We start from the raw sequence: 20,786 nt of genomic DNA on the forward strand, positions 1-20,786 counted from the left end.
GGAAAATGAGATAAGTTGTGAAAAGACTCTAAAATACCCCCAGTTTATAATATTGCAAAAATGTTAGTTTTGGTTTTTTTCAAGATTTATAAAATAGTTGTCTGAAGACTAAAAGGGCAATTTCAAATTTAATAACAATAAATTATAAAATGTTAAAGCAGATTTTCTTTAAAGGCCACCTGTTGCAAGCATTTAATAGATGCACCCACATTAATAAAAAAATTTAAAAATGTGGATTTATTACATTTTTACATTGAAACCTGCAGAGCATTGCAACTGTGATCAGTGTATCATGAATGCAATGCATAGGTTCCTGCACATTGTTCCCCAGCCCCAGGTCCGTACAGAGGTACAGACCAGGTCATGGGGGCTAGAGGAAGTAAACAATAAACTATACACAATAGATAGTAAATAATAAATGTAGCGCTATGTGTAAAATTATAAATATAAAGTACAAATCTCTAAAATAAATAAATCCTACATATAAATGAATAGTCCATAAAATGAAAAAATGAATAAATAAAACATGAAAAGTTCTTCTTGTGATCAGTGTATCCACACAATTCCCCCACAGTGATTGTTGGGACAGCACACCACCACTAGTAAAAATGAGCGCTCACCTCCCAGATGAGTCAAAACTCATATGCAGATCTCCCCACGAGCTCTTTGCTCTCACTTCCTTTTCCCAATCAATGGTGGGTAATCCGGATGGCTCTTTTCTTAATGGTAATTCAGCTCATTAATATCCAAAGAAGCGGATCATCTCCCAGCTTGGCTCAAGATTCCATGAGTTCAGGACATGTAAATAATAAGTATAGAGACCATAGTGTTCTCCGTATACAAATGTATTCAAAGCCCCCAAATAGACAAGTTGCACTTACAAAATAAAAACTTTAAAATCACATAAAAACCTCCAGAGTAGCACCACCGTGTCCACATACACAGTGCTAGCAAATTATCTTATTTAAACATCACAATATTTTTTACTTGTGGCGCTGATTGTTTCATCTTATAACTATACACAATAAACTACAATTGTGGTGATGTCACCCATGTGTGCCCCATTGAGAACCATGAGTCTCTCTGCTGCAGTGGCAAATAGGACTTGTAGCTTTTACATTCAAAGATCCCTGAATGAAAAATCAGCTATACAGATGAAGCCATAAACAGCTCTGCAAAATAAAAAACAAACAGGCCTGTGTATGGGGAAGAACCCTGCGATTCAGGTAAGTGGGGGCAAAGGGGGTGTTTTGAGGGTGGGGGCTGGTAAATGTGACCATGCTTTATGTCTCCCACTAATGTGGATGTAACATGAAACATAAATAGAAAGGGGGAATATACTTTTAAACCTAAACTGCAGGCAAACTGCTAAGTAGTAGCACACTGATCGCTTCTTGATCGAATCTTCTGGGACCTGTGACGTGTCCCAGAAGATTGCAGGGAGGGATGGAGAGGTGATCTTCCATCTGGCTCTGCGGAGCCAGGAGAGGAAGTGGGAGCTGGGTGCCTGTAAAAACAGTATGCCCGCTCCCCCCAAAAAAAATCACATGCCAAATGTGGCATGTCAGGGGGACACCAACACTTAAAGCAGAAGTTCAATTTTTTGGGTGGAACTCCACTTTAATAGGCTGCATTGATGGGCACTGGTGAGGCTGCATTGATGGGCACAGATCAGGCTGCATAGAGGGCACAGATCAGGCTGCATGGATGAGCACTGGTGAGGCTGCATTGATGGGCACTGATCAGGCTGCATTGATGGGCACTGAGCATTTTGCACTGATGGACACTGGTGAGGCTGCACTGAATGGCATTGGTGAGGCTGCATTGATGGGCACTGATCAGGCTGCATTGATGGGCACTGGTGACGCTGCATTGATGGGCACTGGTGATGCTGCATTGATGGGCACTGGTGAGGCTTCATTGATGGGCACTGATGAGGCTGCCCTGGTGGGCACTGGTGAGTATAATACACTTTTCAAATGTGCTTTAAAATGCATGGTTTTCCCTTGTATGAACAAGAAAATAATAACGCTATGCCGTTAAGCTAGTATAATAATGCTATGGGGCTGGTATGAAATTATTTCCAGGGCTGGTTTTTATTCCCAGTCTAGCCTTGCTTATAGGTGGGTACAATGGGTGCAAGTTCCAGTTTAACAGTGATCCCTACTATCTATACAAGTAAACTGTTTCTGCGTGTTTTTTGTACCTTAACACTGGAGTTCATCCTGTCCAAAGCAGACGTACCTCTATGGTACAGTAGCATTTCCCGTCAGCTGAACGCCAAGGAGTATTACTGATTTGCTGTCCACACCTGTAAAGAAATGGAGATAGAAATAGCTTACAATTAAAAAAAATTCCTAATCCTTTTCAGTTAGATTTATCACTTGATTTTAAGGAGAAATGTCTCTAATACGCATAATATATACTCAAAGAAATGATTGGCAAAAGACTTTCAAAATGAAGCAAATATATAGACAGAAGAGTACATGGTATGTAATATTTTCACTTCTTTTTGCTTTCACAACCCTTCATGCAAACTCTAGTTGGCAGTCCAGAGTATGGAGGTCTGTCCCATAGTATTTCCCTCTTCACCAACATACTGTAAACTATTTGCGGCATATTGTAGTTTCTTATGTAGCACCTTCTAGTATGCTACTAGTGTGAGTGCAGGGAAATTTATGTCTGGCTCATGGTTAAACCTGTGAGTCTTTAACTGGGTCATGGGTTTACTTTAGGTCGGGGCTGTGTGACTCATACAGACAACTCCAGACAACTGCCTCCCCATGGTTCTGGAAAGTTGGAGAACATTCTAGAAGCTGGAGGGTGGAGGCTAGGAGGGTTGTTCTGCATACTTAGGGAAGTTTGGCAGTCCCCAGGCAGTGGACCTGGCATAGAGTCATGCCAGTAGGCGAGTCAGGTGAAAGATAGAGATGGAGTGCTGAGGGCACCGTCGTGGCCCTTGAGATGAACCCCCTAGTCCAGGGGGGTGCTCTGCCTTGGACTGGGGCTAAGGGACTGGCTTGGGAGGATCCTGACAACAGAAGAAGCTTGAAAAGAGTCTTCCCTGAGAGGCAGCGTGAGCAAGGAAGACAGTGTGAGTACTACAGCACGGTTCAGTGACTAACAAGGGGAGAGATGGCCATATGTAGTCAGTCTCTTCACAAGATAGTGGTGTGCCTTAATATTCTCTAGCCCTGCCCTGGAAGATCTCTGGAGGATTTAGTCCAGTAGACTGGTGAAGAAGCAGCCGGGTGGGCTGGTAGAAAAGCAGCCAGGTGGGCTAGCATTTCCTGTAGTTGGTAGAGCTGGGATCAGTGTCTACAAGGGAGTTGGAGGTACTCCAGGATGCAGTTTACAACACATCGTGCTACTTTCAAAAGGGATTGAGAGCTCCTAGTCCGTAAGGGGCTTTTGCTTTTCTAACAGAGACTGTAAGCTGCCAAGAGAGGAATCAATCGGAGTTGTACAGACTATGGAAGTAGAATCAATTAATGCTGTACAGAGTAAAGGAGAAGAATCAATTGGAGTTGTACATAGGGAGGAAGCTGTCCCTAATTGTGTTGCTATGAAGTTGGACATCCCATAATTCCTATTCCTATAGTAAGCTCTACAATGACTGACATAGTTGTCCCATTCAAGATCTACCCTTTAGTGGGCAGTTTGTTTTGTTTTTGTAGGTCTGAGAAATGAATAGTGAGTAATGATTTACTTTATTGCCCGTTACTTAAATTTGTATTTTTCTGGACATGGGATCTTACACATACATGTCTGTTTTACCTTACATTACAATAAGAAAAATCATGCCATTGGTGCTAAAAGGTTAGAACTCTTATGCAGTGTGGGGGTTCTGTGTAGTTCTGTGTTCAGGAATACTGTCTGCATTGATTGTGTTACTTACTTTATTCAATTATATAGCTTTATTAAATTTCACAAACACTGAAGCATATGTATCAGTCCCTACCTACCATCAGAGTTGCACTGTGCCTATCACTGTTATATGCACATATTAGGCCCTATTTGGTGTGGGGGGGAAATGTGTATTTGGGTTGAAGAAAAGCAAAAGGAAGGAAGGATCATTGAATCTAGCCAAGTACAACTCACGCAATCCACAAACACTAAAAGATTCATTTGCATCAAGATGTGAAATGTAAATGACTGAATAGTAAAACACAACTCTTCAAGTTTACATCAAACTCACTGATGTGAACCACAACAAATAAAACACATAGGAAATAGGACAATGAGACTGTGCATACAGATTACTCCTAATGTGTTGCCAGTGGCACTATTAGCTTTAAAGTAACTAACGTAGCTGCGATCATTTTTTAAAGTTGAAGGGATTTATTTGGCAGTAAATCATTTACGTTGAGCAATTTTTAACCCTGCCACTTCTTCCAGATGAGCAGCTACAAACAAAGCCTTGTATTACTGTACACTGTGCTTGAAGTTGCTTGTTTGCAAATATTTTTCTGCCCTGTCATTGCAAGCTTTTTAATGGGGTGTTGGGGGGGGGGGGGGCAATACAATACTCTAGTCATCCTTGGGAGCCATTGTGTGAGTTGTATTCTGTATTCTATTTGTAGTTAAATGGAAGATGAAATCATAACCCACAATAACACTACATTGTGCCATTTGCTAGATATAAATGGTGTCATACTAGGCACTACCAGGCCAGAATTGCCACAAAAACAACATAGGCAAAGGGGTTGGGTGGCTGGGTTCCCAGGAAGGTGAAGGGCACACAGCCACACCTACATCTTGTTGCTCTTAAGCAGTCCATAGATGATTTGTTTTTCTTTACTTGTACCATGGGCGGAAGGAAAGAAAACTGCTCGATTCATCCTTCAACACAGTCAGTATTGATGTGGGAATACCTCCTTCAGCGGTATTGTGTTCTGCTGGGGGGGTGTCATAAAGAGTCTCCATGGACGGCAGAACACAATGATTACTGCTAGTGGCTATAGCCACTGGCAGTAATTGCATGTAAAAAATCTGACAGGCTGGTTGTACCCAAGTCGATTAATGGCTTGACTTCAGTACAATCAGCTTGCCCATAGATGGATCAAATGTCGGTTGGTCCCTGCTGAACGAGCCAAATTTCGACCCATGTATGGCCAGCTTAAGTATCACATTCCTTCTTACCAGGGACCCCGTCCACAGTTGGTGCATTGTTGTTGGTGCATTGTTGTTGATAACTTTCATACTTGTTTGTTTTAAATGTTCTGACACAGAGTGGACCCTTCCATGCTCTATACCCAGAACCTTGGTGTGCTTTGTGTGGCTATGATTGTGTCAAAGTGGCACCAAGGCTGGGCATAGACGAGTCAAAATCCGAACATTCTGTCGATCGCAAAAAAAAAAATTGCACGTATGATTGTGCCATCATTTGATTAATTTTTCTAAAAAAAATCCATTATGTTGGATCAGGCACTTTCGCTTGATGCATGAAAATTGAGTGTTGCAGCTGGCACACGAATGGTGCAAAAAATGAATGACCAATAATTTTCATCCAATTTTTGACTTGTCTATGGCCTGATTAAGACTTGTCAGTCAATTTAGGCTGGGCTTAGGGGTATTAATTTAGCCCTGGGTATGACTGGTGCTGTCTAATGGATGATAAGAATCTAGTGTTAGAAAACCATCAAATGTAGATATTGGGGTTGATTTACTAAAACTGGAGTACACAAATCTGGTGCAGCTGTGCATAGTAGCCAATGAGCTTCTAATAACAAAATGGGTGAACCTCTGCGCTACTAAAAATGTGTGATGTGTGGAGTGCTGCAAAATCTGAGGTATACACAAATCAACCAATACAAAAAATCAATAGTGATTTCGCGCACAGCAAAAAAGTGAAAATCCAAATAATATAAAAATATTCAAGTGCCAAAAAATCCTTAAATGAAGTGAGGTGAACAATGATAAAAATCAAAAATAATGACAAAAATAATAATCGGTGTAATGGATCAACCGATACTGCATAAAGTAGGTCAATAAATAGGTCAAATCACACTGGGACTGGATATACACAAATCTTCTCCAAAATTATGATAGCTAATGTAGACAGCAATAGGTGACATCTGTATGATAATGTGCTCACAGAGCCCTTACCTCTATGGGCATAGGTAAATGCCTTAGTGCTCCAAATGGTGGTCGGTGAAGGGAACGGATGAGTCCTCGGGTCAATAGATGTCAATCATAGAGCTGGATCGGTTTCATCTCCGGGTACAGATGTATAATGCAAAGAAAAGGAAAAAGGACAGCCTCCAATGGTGTAGTAAAATAAATCCCGTTTTAATGATAAAACATGGACAGCGGTTTTATCATTAAAACAGGATTTATTTTACTCCATTGGACGCTCCATTTGGAGCACTAAGGCATTTACCTATTTTTATATTATTTCAATCAGCTTCTAACTTCAGCTTGTTCAATTAATCTTTGACAAAAAAATCTGGAAACTGATTGGTTTCTATGCAGAGCTGCACCATATTTTGCACTCTACAGTTTTAGTAAATCAACCCCATTATCTACATTTAATGGTTTTAGTGCTAATATATAAATGGGACCCATGCAGATAAAATTGCTGCACATCATAAACATTTTTTAGAGTGTGAACAATGTTATCAGAGCATCTTGGAAGATAACATCATAAAGGACCCGGCAGATTTTGTATTCCCAACACTACTTTCTTTTCTTCAGCTAAAGAAGACAACAAAATCGAACATGACCCACCATTACTGCTTTCCTGCCCCAACAAGTCTTGAATACCAGATGCATGTGTCAGATGAATGAGGGCAAAAGGAGACAAGGCTTGCTTTTCAGGACCATAAAATGTCACTTTCTTCCCATATCTCTGTATTGGCTTTCTGTTAGAAAACTGGAGGATATGTCAGTGAACTACCAGGGTGCTCATTAGAGCCCTTGCAGCCCATTGAGAAATACGAGCCTACAGTAGTCAGGACAGGACTTGAAGTTTTCTTATTACAGATACCTGTGAATGAATGAGCCCCACACATCCATGCTGTTTTCAAACGTGGCAGTGGGTATGGGGAGAAGAACCCTTACCCACTGTCAGGGGGGGGGTGCAGTGGGGGGGCTTAGAGGTTCTGGAATATTGTAAACTTGTATCATGCTCCAAAAGGTTGACATAATCAGTTATAAACCTAATCAGTCAGTATGGATTATAAAGAAGGTACTATACGTGATTCACAAGTCACGTAAGATCAAGTAAGATCTCAGGAAAATTCATACAAAAATTCTCAAAACTTTCTAATGCCATTCAAAAGATTTAATTTGCTTTGAACATTTAATTTTGGACTGATTCGACTTTATCAAATGGAAACCATATAGATTGTTAGAAATTCTTTTGTTCAAGAAAAATTTCCCATCCTGCTCCTTCAAATTTTCTCATTGTTGTGGTCAAAAATGAACATCAATTTGATCCACTAATGATTATAAAAACAAATGAACTTCTTAGAATACTCTTTTCCTAAGAATGTTTGTTCAAAATTCTACCCATCTATGACCAGCTTAAGTCCTCTTCTCAGGTCCCTCCCGGCACCATTTATGGGTGTGGGTGACTGCTAATCCAGCAATGCAGGTGGAGCCTCGCCAAACTGTCCCTAACTGTCCTTTTCTTGATCCTGAGAGAACCCCACTACTAGACAGCCAATAGGAAATATCCAGGTCACACAAATAGTGACATGGACACCCAACTTCCACCTGAGGGTCTGGATGTCGGGATGTGTCTCCATGCTGTGGCCTCTTATATATCAGCTTGATATCCACCATACAGTGTTTTGTATCAATTTCATAACAACTTCCTGCCTTTTCGGTGTGCAGGGGCACACTCTTCCTCTGGCTGCAGTACTGTGTGCGGCCCAATGCCTCCCATATCGATCCAGCTATACCCAAACCTCTCAATGATGGTATACCTTAATACATTGTGAAAAACAAGCTACTTTCATAGGCGTTACCTGGGGAAACATCTCCGGCTATTCTTCTTGTTTTTAATTGTTCTATTGGAATGTTTCATACACACATACCTGCATAAAAGATATGTATGATTGACCTTTTTATAAATCCCCCTGATGAAGGAGACATAGATACTCTGAAACGCGTCGGGTGAATTACAAGAACCTTCAGTCAATAATTGTGGTGACTCTGTATCTAATATATAGTCTTTGTAACCATTCCAACATATTCTGTTTTTATTGTGCTTACCTTGTTTAATAAAATATATGTTCCTTCTATAACTATGTAAGTGCCTTAAAAGTGCCCCTAAGGGATTTCTCTATGGTCTGTTAAATTCGGATGTGGCACCCTATGGGGACATTTGCACCGATATAATCTTTTGGACACCCAAAGAATGACTTCGCAGGAAGTAAACAAAGAAAGAGAAAAGGCTGGGGGCTGCAGTATCACATGACTGCAGCTTTAGGTTAGTTAAAAGGCCATTTTCGATTATTTGTATTTATTTATTTTTTAAATCAGTTAGGATGGGGGATGGGAGGAGCAATAGTATTAACCTAGAGATGAGCAGAAAAACGGAAATCAATAGGTCTAAAATTTGAAAGTTAAATTATAATGAAACAAAAATAGGGAAAAATGAAAAACGACATTACCCAATCCCTTTCTAAAGTCCTAAACCAGTCAATCTGGTCATATCAAAAAATCAAAAAGTTTTTTTTTTTATTATTGCAAATATGTGTAAAAAGGGCATAATTCATCAAAATGCACAGTAGGCAATGTGATTCATGTATTATACATATTATATAAAGCTGTGCAGAATGGGTTCTACAAACCAATTAAACACAATAAAAATAACTAACCAATTTGTGCGCATATACTGTACACAGACACAAATTTACATGTTTGATTCATCAATAGATTTCATTTTACTGTTGAAATATACTGACAACATACCCACTTTCCCATCATGCAATGATGTTAGATTGTATTAAAAAATATCAGTGTAATACTACATTAATAATAATATTAATAATAATTAATAATAATTCATTCATAATTAATAATACTGTTCTTGATAAAAAACAAAAATGACATAGTATGAAAAGGGTCTACAGCGCGAAATCCGGTATAAAATCTGTTGCTCTAGAAAAGATAAACTTTTATTTTGAAGCTCAATTTCTGTTTTCTTGTGTTTCCAATGCAATTGTTCTTTGTGAATGGGATCCTTTAATGTAGAGTCTAACAAAGTAGCAAAATGTATAGCAAAGAAATAAAAAAAGAAAGATGAAAAATGAAGAAAAGGAAAGGAAATGAAGGAAGGGAAAAAGAGGCGAATATGCAAAGCAGGACACTGCAAGTGTTTACTTTAACACACAGATGTACCCATGAGTCATTTCCTTTCTGAAAACGCTTTAATCATTTTTTCTGACGTTCGCAAAATGAAACCTATAAAGCAGTAAGTGGTGTATTATACACAAGTGATTTCTGTCAGCGCGTCTTATAAGCGGCGCAAAGACTAAATATTGCATTTTGTTTGGTAAACACATTGTTTATTTCCCTAACAGGTGTCCCAAAGAACAAGTGACATACAATTATACTTATATTGATGTGGATTAGGTGGTGATGAATGACTTTACAAAATGTCTGGCCTGTTAAACATTACTATCCGTATGTTTAATGAAAGTGGGCTGAGCATTGCTTATGAATATATGATGGCGCTCGGATCCTATTTATTGTTATCTATTATTTATGGACTGTCAACATTTTCAGGAAAGCTGTTGAAACAGCACATTTTCTTAAAGCTGAACCACAGACAGATGGGAAGACAGCATTCAGTCCAGTTATGTATTCACTAAAAATCCTTAAATGTATTTCTAACACAGCTAGTATAAATATTCAAATATATTTTTAGGGTCCTTCACTCATAAGCATGCGTGCATTTTTACATACACTATATTGTCAAAAGTATTGTGACGCCTACCTTTACACGCACATGAACTTTAATGACATCCCAGTCTTAGTCTGTAGAGTTCAATATTGAGTTGGCCCACCCTTTACAGCTCTAACAGCTTCAGCTCTTCTGGGAAGGCTGTGCACAAGGTTCAGGAGTGTATCTATGGAAATGTTTGATCATTCTTCCAGAAGCGCATTTGTGAGGTCAGGCACTGATGTTGGACAAGAAGGCCTGGCTCAGAGCCTCCGCTCTAATTCATCCCAAAGGTGTTCTATCAGGTTGAGGTCAGGACTCTGTGCAGGCCAGTCAACTTCCTCCACCCCAAACTTGCTCATCCACATCTTTATGGACCTTGCTTTGAGCACTGGTGCGAAGTTATGTTGGAACAGGAAGGGGCCATCCTCAAACTGTTCACACAAAGTTGGGAGCATGAAATTGTCCAAAATGTCTTGGTATGCTGATGCCTTAAGAGTTCTCTTCGCTGGAACTAGCCCAACCCCTGAAAAACAACCCCACACCATAATCTCCCCTCCACCAAATGATTTGGACCAGTGCACAAAGCAAGGTCCATAAAGACATGGATGAGGGAGTTTGGGGTGGAGGAGCTTGACTGGTCTGCAACCTGATAGAACACCTTTGGGATGAGTTAGAGCAGAGATTGAGAGCCAGGCTTTATCGTCTGACATCAGTGCCTGACCTTACAAATGTGCTTCTAGAAGAATGGTCAAACATTCCCATAGATACACTCCTGAACCTTGTGGACAGCCTTCCCAGAAGAGTTGAAGCTGTAATAGCTGCAAAAGGTGAGCCAACTCACCAGCTCTCTGTTCGGCCCCTCCAGTGCTCACTGGAGCACAAGGCTGTGGAAGGAGCCGGAGTGGCTGGCACTGACAAACTGAGCCAGCTACCGCTCAGGCATCTGGGTGGATCCCAACATTAAAGTCGGGATCCCTCCAGAGCTTGGAGTGATGGCAGCTGACAGCAGACAAACACTGTCAGTTGAATTTGGGTCACAGGAGAACAGAACTAAGTGCACTCCTGGGATCCATAGAAGTAGGGCCAGAAGAGCCATACTTCTCTTTTAAACAGCAACTTTTAATTTATCACTCCCCTGGAGTGGCAGCAACCTCCTTACATACTTAAAGTGTAGCTCCACCCAAAAGGGGAAGCTCCGCTTGTTCGCAACCCCCCCCCCCGACTGCCACATTTGGCACTTTTTGGGGGGGGGGGGGCAGGGGCCTGATTTTACCCACTTCTGGGTAAGATCGCCACGTCGATATCTGAATATTTCCGGTCCTTCCTCCTTCCTCCAGCTGCCTTCTGGGACCCACAAAGGTCAGGATCATTCAGAAAGCACAGTGCGACTCGTGCATGCACAGATGGAAACTGGCTGTGAAGCCACTGAACTGCCCCTCTGCCAATCAGGAAGTGCAGGTCTAATAACCATCACCTGATTGGCTGAAAGGACAGGTGCTCCTATTGGATGCCTAGCAGTAAGAAAGAAGAGACGCATGGAGGACACAGCTCACCACTGCTTGAACCGCTGCCCATCCCACAGCTCGCAGCCGTCACCCGCTGCCTGACCCACCACCAAGATGGGATAAGTGCGGTCAGACAGCGAGCGGGCGGGCGGGGGGGGCACAGTGGCTGCATTTGATGGGCACAGTGGCTGCAATTGATGGCACAGTGGTTGCATTTGATAGGCATGGTGGCTGCATTTGATGGGCACAGTGGTTATATTTGATGGCACAGTGGATGCAATTGATGGGCACAGTGGCTCCATTTGATGGCACATTGGCTGCATTTTATGGGCACAGTGGCTGCAATTGATGGGCTCAGTGGTTGCAATTGATGGCACAGTGGCTGCATTTGATGGGCACAGTGGCTGGGCTGCAAATGATGTTTTTTTCAGTATTTTTCTGAAATTTTCAGTTTGTTTGCAGCACCCCCTCCCCCCAAAAAAAAATTGAGCACCAGTCCCCACTGGTAAGTGTCCTTATATTAAAAGTCAGCAGCTACAGTATTCATTTTTGCCCAGACTGGATCTCCTCTTTAAAGTGGAGGGCCCCCCCTGGAAAAAAAAATTCCACCAAAAATCTTTAAAAAAATGTAAAAAAAAATTTGGAAAAAAAAGACATTTTATACTTACCTAAACCCTTGTTGCTAGGCAGTCTTCCTAATCTGCCTCTCTCTATTCCACGGCGTGTTCTTCCCCTCGGTGAGCGGCCCCATTGTCTTCTGGGAACTGTGTGTGTTCCCAGAACACCACGGGGCGCGTGCGCAGTAGAAAACTGGCAGTGAAGCCGCAAGGCTCCACTGCCTGTTTCCCTTACCTAGGATGGCGGTGCTGGGACCTGAGAGCCGAGGGACGGGACGGCCTCGGGCGGCCGACATCGCGGGCACCCAGGACAAGTAAGTCTACTTATTAAAAGTCAGCAGCTACAGTGTTTGTAGCTGCTGAACTTAATTTTTTTTTTAGCTGGCGGAATCCCGCTTTAAGGCTAGGTTCACGCGACTGCAATAAGATTTTGATCTGACTTTCAGTGCGATTGCGTAGTGCAAGTTTAGTGTAACTTTGATGTAACTTTGATAAGGTTTGTATATTCTATGGAGCCAAAATTGCACTGGAATCTCACCAAAGTAATACAGGAAACTTTTACAAAATCTCTCTGTGCTGACTCGCATTAATGTGAATGGACACCAGTGAAAACAATGTGATTTCCCTCGTCATGTGACTCAAGTCACATATGAAATAACACCAGTGTGAACCAGGCCTAAAGCATATCCAAACCTAAACACAAAAATGTATTCTGCCATGCAAGCTGATATAATCTATGTAATGAAGATAGATTTGCATAACAAGGATGAGATATCAGGTGAGCCGGGATGCATAGGAGAGCCCGAATATTTTGAAAAAAATCACACCCTTGGACACTGTTCTATTCATCTGACATGTACACCTGTTATTTAGTGCATGTCAGGTTATTTCTTATTTCTTTCTCCTAAACAGTACTGCATGCTGTCAGTTCATTACTGCTTGTCTCTGTAAAGCACAGATCAAGAGCTAATTAGAAGAAATTATCCAACTCACACATCACCTGTGAGAATAAGCTTCTAAAACCCCCTGCTGCCAATGGTCACATTTATTTTGCAGAGAGAATGCTGCACAATAGTTTGTGTGCCATGCTATGATCTCCTCCCTATTAGTTATTAAAGATCCATTACAGTCGTGGGTCATACAGAGGTGATTAAGGCAGTAAAAGAAAAGGCTGGTTAGCTTTGCATTACAGAGCACCCCAGGTTTTAGGGGTACTGAGAGGCTGTACAGGAGATCAAGAGCAGTGTGCAGGTACCTAGTGGCCCCTGCTTATCAGTGCAAGTGGCACTTTCATTTTTCCCACTATGGGTTTGTATTCTTTTTTTTAGGATTGTACCCTTCCATTTAATATCAATCACCAGTGTAAATGAATGGGAAATTACACTAAATATTTATGTTTACTATTATAGTGTGATATATTTGTTAAGTGTTATATAATGTATACCAAAGATGATCTATAGTTTACGTAGAAAATACATGCATGTAAATCAATAGATTGTCACAAATGGTGGTCTTTGAAAGGGTACAAAATAAGGTGCAAGATTTGCTAAAGAAGTAGAATGGGTGTTCTTATACTTAGCCCAGTAAATCTGTGTATACTTCAAATGCCTAGTGATATGCAGGATAATTGACCACTTAAACAGGTTTTTTTGCTAGAAAATTACTTAGAACCGCCAAACATTATACATTTTTTTTCTAACACCCTAGAGAATAAAATGGCGGTCGTTGCAATACTTTCTGTCGCACCGTATTTGCGCAGTGGTCTTAAGAGCGCACTTTTTTTGGAAAAAATACACTTTTTTGAATTAAAAAATAAGACAACAGTAAAGTTAGCCCAATTTTTTTTATATTGTGAAAGATAATGTTACGCTGAGTAAATTGATACCCAACATGTCACGCTTCAAAATTGTGCCCGCTCGTGGAATGGCGACAAACTTTTACCCTTAAAAATCTCCATAGGCAACATTTAAAAAATTCTACAGGTTGCATGTTTTGAGTTACAGAGAGGATCTAGGGCTATAATTATTGCTCTCGCTCTACCAATCGCAGCGATCCCTCACATGTGTGGTTTGAACACCATTTTCATATGCGGGCGCTACTCACGTATGCGTTCGCTTCTGCACGCGAGCTTGGCGGGATGGGGCGCGTTTAAAAATTCTTTTTTTTTTTCTTATTTATTTTACCTTTTATTTTTTATTTTTTCACTGTTCTTTTAAAAAAAATTGTGTCACTTTTATTCCTATTACAGGGAATGTAAACATCCCTTGTAATAGAAAAAAAGCATGACAGGCCCTCTTAAATCAAAAAGACCTCAGATCTCATATTTACACTAAAATGCAATAAAAAAAAAAAAATGTTGTCATTTAAAAGAAAAAAAAATGGCCCTTTAAGAGCTATGGGCGGAAGTGACGTTTTGACGTCGCTTCCACCCTGCAATGGTATGGAGATGGGTGGGTGCCATCTTCCCCTCACTCGTCTCCATGCCACTAACGTGAGAGGATCCGATCACCTCCGCCGCTGCCGACAGCTCCAGTAAGCAGCGGAGGGCACCGGAGCGTGTCGGGAGGGGGGTCCCTCTCCCACTGCTGATAAAAGTGATCTCACGGCGAATCCGCCGCAGAGACCACTATTATCGGAAACCGGACCGCCGGCGGAAAAAGAAGATATCGGAGTTATGGCAGCTAGCTGCTGCCATAACAACGCAATTCCTCCTCAAACTTAGGAGGTATATCGGCGTGCGGCGATCCGGAAGTGGTTAAAATAGTAACTTTCCCTGCATATTACTGAATGCACCTGTACCATTAGAGATTCAAAGTTGCCATTGATTAAAAATGCTAGTTGTCTGGCTGTCATAAATATACAATGGTTTCACGGCATGCTGGAGCACATACCTGGAACAGGTCACATTGAAAGCAGAACTCCGGATCTCCATTCTTGTTTCAGCTCAGTGACTCAAAAAGTAGCAGCAGCATGACAGCGAGGTAACTAGAATTTTGTGAAGGAGGAATTAGTATTGTCAGCATCTGTAGTTTCACTGCAGGTTTCCTTTAAAACAAACATAGATTCATTTTAGTAAATCCCCTATGTATGCATCCCTGTCCATGCAAAAGAGAAGGTAAATAGAGGTACAGTGAAATGTAACATTATTTCATTAAACTAAGTGAATGTTCATGCTTGCACTGCTCAATTAAACTGAAATTCATCCAATCTAATATTTTAGTTTTGGGTCAGCACCTCAAAGTAGTTTAACATGCCCATTTCTAGTATCTCCAGGACTTCCTAGCAAGGTCCTTTCCTGAAGTAGTTTGTGCCCACTCCCTTTTCCATAAAGACATACCATGTTATTTTCATGCAGCTGAAATACTAATAGGGAATTGTTCCCTTTAACAAACACAAGGAATCCCTTTCACCCATTAACTCAACTTGAATATTGGTGTGGAGGGCTGCTTTGGGTGGGGAAACTGTGCCCGGGGATGGCAAGGGTATGCTGCTGTGAATAGGTGTGCCTGAAAAAGACACGTATTGGGCATCCTGAATCACTGCCTGAATGCTCATAAATGGGTTTGGAGCTCTCAATGCTTATAGTTTATGACAGAAGGTTATGAGTACTTACCTAAGAAGATGGACTTTGTCTTTAATAGTTGTACCTAAGATTCCTTAAAAGTAAGCTGTCATCACCAAAGGGCAAGTAATCCTCTGTAGAGGTCATTGGTCTCCCCAAAACAGTCAGGCGCTGTTCCTTGGGTAACGATACCTCTGTACACTGGGACCTGCTGCTCTTTTAAGATCAGGAAAGTTTTAAGATCACACTTACATCATGCTACCCAAAAAAATGACTCTCAACTTTTGCATTTTCCTTCATTTCCTAATGGTCCCTTCTCTGCCAGTATAGGGTTAACAGAGCACCTGAGCACCTTAACTTCATTTGTATGCAACATACTTATTTTAGGGTTAGTGTACAAATACCGTATATTGAGGGAGTGTTGGAGTCATTATTTCCTTTGTTTGGCATAGCTCACAAACAGTTGTATTGTTGCTGCTTATGGGGTTCTCTAAACCTACTGGAGTGTACAATGGTGATGAGGCTCAAGCACTTCCTATTGCCTGTGTACAATTAACATAAAACAAAGAATAACATATACTGTAGCTCCTTTGGAAAATGCAGTTGTTTAAATATATATTATTATATAAAATGTTAGTTTGTAAGAATTGAATGATTTTTTTACCACCATGATTATTCTCATCTTGGTCCATAATCCTTGAACTGATCACACTCATGCAGAAGAACTTCCAAAAGAGCAACTGTAAAATAAGCACAACTGTAAAAAAAAAATGTCAGCTGTACTGGAGGCTGGTTTTGCTACATAATTGTAAAAGCTTGGCTACCCGTCCTGAATGACACATTTCTCTTAGTCATTCTTGCAGTCTGTTACAGTTACAAGTGAGTTCCACTGTAGATACTGGATAAGCAAGATTATATAGACAGCTATAAATCAAAATGTGCAACATGAGTTTACAATGTATCCAAGACTAATCTGAGGATTCAGTAAAACAAAGGTGGGAAGATTTGCTGTTTCACTGAACTTTTGTATAGCAAAAATAATGCATACTTATATTTTACAGCTTGAGCATTGTTACCTAGGTGTTATCTTACTAGGGAACTTGCTGACAGTTATATTAATAGGAAAGAAACATTACATGGAAATTATAGTGGTTTTGTACATATTTTCTTTAATATAGCCAGGTGTCAGGGCAAAATCTTTTCAATACAGAAACATTGGAGAACTGACTCATCCCCATCGTATGGCTCTGTCATTTTATTGAGACAACCTGTCTGAAAGGAGGAGATCATGTGCGCTCCCTTTAGAAAACCCAAGATGCTCAGGGAATCCTTCGCCACTACTAGTCTTTGATGTCAGACCTGTTTTCAGATCTTTGTTTTACCAGATGTACAATGCCAAAAAAAATGTCACAAAGTGTTATACATCAGTTACTAAAGTTAGTAAAAAAAGAAATGGTGGGGGTTGGGGACAAGAGGCTCTTTGCTTGCTTTGAAGTTTAAAGTGGAACTTTAGTCAAAAAATTAAGTCCTGCTAGATCACTTTAGGTTGGCCCCTTGTGCAGGTATAGCTATGTAAAACATAAAATCCTAAATCTTACCTGGCTCTGCACATGCTCAGTTGCTCTCTATTTTTAGGCACTGCCGATTGTAGAGGCCGATCTGCTGACAGCCTTAAAGCGGAATTAAACCCTCCTATTCTTTACAGCCAAGGAAGCTACTTCAGTTTGATCTGCAACTGCCATGGTGCTACACGTAATCAGTTATGACACCAGTCATTTCATGTTTTGGTAGTTTGTTTGAGGACACAAACAAATATGACATTTAGCAATCCCGGCATTCCAGGAATGTAACAGTTTTTTGAAACTGTTAAATTGATGGGTTTAGTTAGTTCCACTTTATCATTTAATGCTGTTCATGGGCTCTGGGCTACAGCAAAATGGCAGCCTCCAGCAAGAGGAAACAGGAGCAATGCTGGAGGCCAGTGACGTCACTAGGGTTGGTGTTACCTGGTGTGGTGAAACATGATGTCACCACTAGGGATGAACCCCCCTGTTCGGCTCGCACCAGAACTTGCGAACAGGCAAAAAATTTGTTCAAACACGCGAACACCATTAAAGTCTATGGGACACGAACATGAATAATCAAAAGTGCTCATTTTAAAGGCTTATATGCAAGTTATTGTCATAAAAAGTGTTTGGGGACCTGGGTCCTGCCCCAGGGGACATGGATCAATGCAAAAAAAAGTTTTAAAAATGGCCGGGAGCAGTGATTTTAATAATGCTTAAAGTGAAACAATAAAAGTGTAATATTCCTTTAAATTTCATACCTGGGGGGTGTCTATAGTATGCCTGTAAAGGGGCGCATGTTTCCCGTGTTTAGAACAGTCTGACAGCAAAATGACATTTCAAAGGAAAAAAGTCATTTAAAACTACTCGCAGCTATTAATGAATTGCCGGTCCGACGATACACATAAAAGTTCATTGATAAAAACGGCATGGGAATTCCCCACAGTGGAACCCTGAACCAAAATTTAAAAAAAAAATGATGTGGGGGGGGTCCCCCTAAATTCCATACCAGGCCCTTCAGGTCTGGTATGGATATTAAGGGGAACCCCGGCCAAAATTTAAAAAAAAATGGCTTGTGGTCCCCCTCAAAATCTATACCAGACCCTTCAGGTCTGGTATGGATTTTAAGGGGAACCCCACGCCAAAATCCATACCAGACCCTTATCCGAGCACGCAACCTGGCAGGCCGCAGGAAAAGAGGGGGGACGAGAGAGCCCCCCCCCCTCCTGAACTGTACCATGCCACATGCCCTCAACATTGGGAGGGTGCTTTGGGGTAGCCCCCCAAAACACCTTGTCCCCATATTGATGGGGACAAGGGCCTCATCCCCACAACCCTTGCCCGGTGGTTGTGGAGGTCTGTGGGTGGGGGGCTTATCGGAATCTGGAAGCCCCCTTTAACAAGGGGACTCCCAGATCCCGGCCCTCCCCCCTGTGTGAAATGGTAAGGGGGTACAAAAGTACCCCTACCATTTCACAAAAAAACTGTCAAAAATTTTTAAAAATGACAAGAGACAGTTTTTGACAATTCCTTTATTTAAATGCTTCTTCTTTCTTCTATCTTCAATCTTCTTTCTTCTATCTTCTATCTTCCTTCGGTTTCTTCCTCCATCTTCTTCTTCTTCTGGTTCTTCTGGTTCTTCTGGTTCTTCCTCCGGTGTTCTCGTCCGGCATCTTCCTCCACGGCGCCGGCGTCTTCTTCCCTTCTTCTCCTCAGGCCGCTCCGCATACATGATGGCATGATGGGAGGCTCCCGCTGTGTGATGCTTCTCCTCTTCTGATGGTTCTTAAATAACGGAGGCAGGGCCACCCGGTGACCCCGCCCCCTCTGACGCACCGGGAATTGACGGGGACTTCCCTGTGGCATTCCCCGTGATGTCAGAAGGGGGTGGGGTTACGTAATGGGTGACCCCGCCCCCCTCTGACGTCACGGGGAATGCCACAGGGAAGTCCCCGTGCATCAGAGGGGGGCGGGGTCACCGGTGGCCCCACCTCCATTATTTAAGAACCGTCGGAAGAGGAGAAGCTTCATGTATGCGGAGCGGCCCGAGGAGAAGAAGGGAAGAAGACGCTGGCAAGAAAGATGCCGGACGAGAACACCGGAGGAAGAACCAGAAGAACCAGAAGAAGAAGAAGATGGAGGAAGAAACCGAAGGAAGATAGAAGAAAGGAGATAGAAGATAGAAGAAAGAAGAAGCATTTAAATAAAGGACTTGTCAAAAACTGTCTCTTACCATTGTCTCTGGTACCCCTTACCATTTCACGCAGGGGGAGGGCCGGGATCTGGGGGTCCCCTTGTTAAAGGGGGCTTCCAGATTCTGATAAGCCCCCTGCCCGCAACCGGGCAAGGGTTGTGGGGATGAGGCCCTTGTCCCCAACAACATGGGGACAAGGTGTTTTGGGGGGCTACCCCAAAGCACCCTCCCAATGTTGAGGCATGTGGCCTGGTACGGTTCAGGAGGGGGGACGCTCTCTCATCCCCCCTCTTTTCCTGTGGCCTGCCAGGTTGCGTGCTCGGATAAGGGTCTGGTATGGATTTTTGGGGGGACCCCACGCCATTTTTTTTTAATCTTGGCACGGGGTTCCCCTTAAAATCCATACCAGACCTGAAGGGTCTGGTATAGATTTTGAGGGGGACCCCACGCCATTTTTTTTTTTTTTTTAATTTTGGCCGGGGTTCCCCTTAATATCCATACCAGGCCCTTTAGGGGGGGAATTTAGGGGGACCCCCCACGTCATTTTTTTTTACATTTTGGTTCGGGGTTCCCCTGTGTGGAATTCCCATGCCGTTTTTATCAATGAACTTTTATGTGTATTGTCGGACCGGCAATTCATTAATAGCCGCGAGTAGTTTTAAATGACTTTTTTTCCTTTGAAATGCCATTTTGCTGTCAGACTGTTCTAAACACGGGAAACATGAGCCCCTTTACAGGCATACTATAGACACCCCCCAGGTACAAAATTTAAAGGAATATTACACTTTTATTGTTTCACTTTAAGCATTATTAAAATCACTGCTCCCGAAAAAACGTCCGTTTTTGAAACTTTTTTTTGCATTGATCCATGTCTCCTGGGGCAGGACCCGGGTCCCCAAACACTTTTTATGACAATACCATGCAAATAAGCCTTTAAAATTAGCACTTTTGATTTTTCCCATAGACTTTTAAAGGGTGTTCCACGGCTTTCGAATTTGCCGCGAACACCCCAAATTGTTCGCTGTTCAGTGAACTGGCGAACAGCCGATGTTCAAGTCGAACATGAGTTCAACTCGAACTCAAAGCTCATTCCTAGTCACCACCACTGCATATAATGGCAATAGTAGTGATGTTAACAACTATCAAGCAACTAGAAAATTTGAATAACAATATCATATGAAAATAATAATGGAACTCAAAGTTTAAACTTTTGGCCATCACCCCAAATCCTGCAACTTCCCACCTCAGATGAGCCCTAATTCCTGTACCTTCACACCTCGTATAAGCCTCAATTCCTGCCTCATCACACCTTAGATAAGCCCAATTCCTGCACCTTCACACCTCAGATCACCCCATTTCCTGTACCTTCACACCTCAGATCAGTCCCAATTGCAGCACCTGTAAAATAATAGTTGCCAATAGCTGATTATCAGCCCAAAATAAGA

At 41.8% G+C, this 20,786-nt stretch overlaps 1 long non-coding RNA gene across 6 annotated transcripts in view; it reads right to left on the bottom strand.

Moving 5' to 3' along the window:
• Positions 1-20,786, bottom strand: part of LOC141136492 (uncharacterized) — a 94,631-nt gene that overhangs the window by 24,815 nt on the left and 49,030 nt on the right. For 4 of the 6 annotated variants that reach the window (XR_012243676.1, XR_012243674.1, XR_012243675.1 and 1 more), the window contains exons 5-7: positions 15,634-16,322; positions 14,912-15,005; positions 621-2,311 (exon numbers count right to left, since the gene is read on the bottom strand). This is a non-coding gene — a long non-coding RNA (uncharacterized lncRNA). Of the gene's footprint in view, positions 1-620; positions 2,312-14,911; positions 15,066-15,633; positions 16,323-20,786 lie in introns of all 6 variants that reach the window. The other 2 variants (XR_012243673.1, XR_012243672.1) reach the window with 2 other exon arrangements.

This window comes from Aquarana catesbeiana, linkage group LG01 (assembly GCF_042186555.1).
Source record: "Aquarana catesbeiana isolate 2022-GZ linkage group LG01, ASM4218655v1, whole genome shotgun sequence".
NCBI lineage: Eukaryota > Metazoa > Chordata > Amphibia > Anura > Ranidae > Aquarana > Aquarana catesbeiana.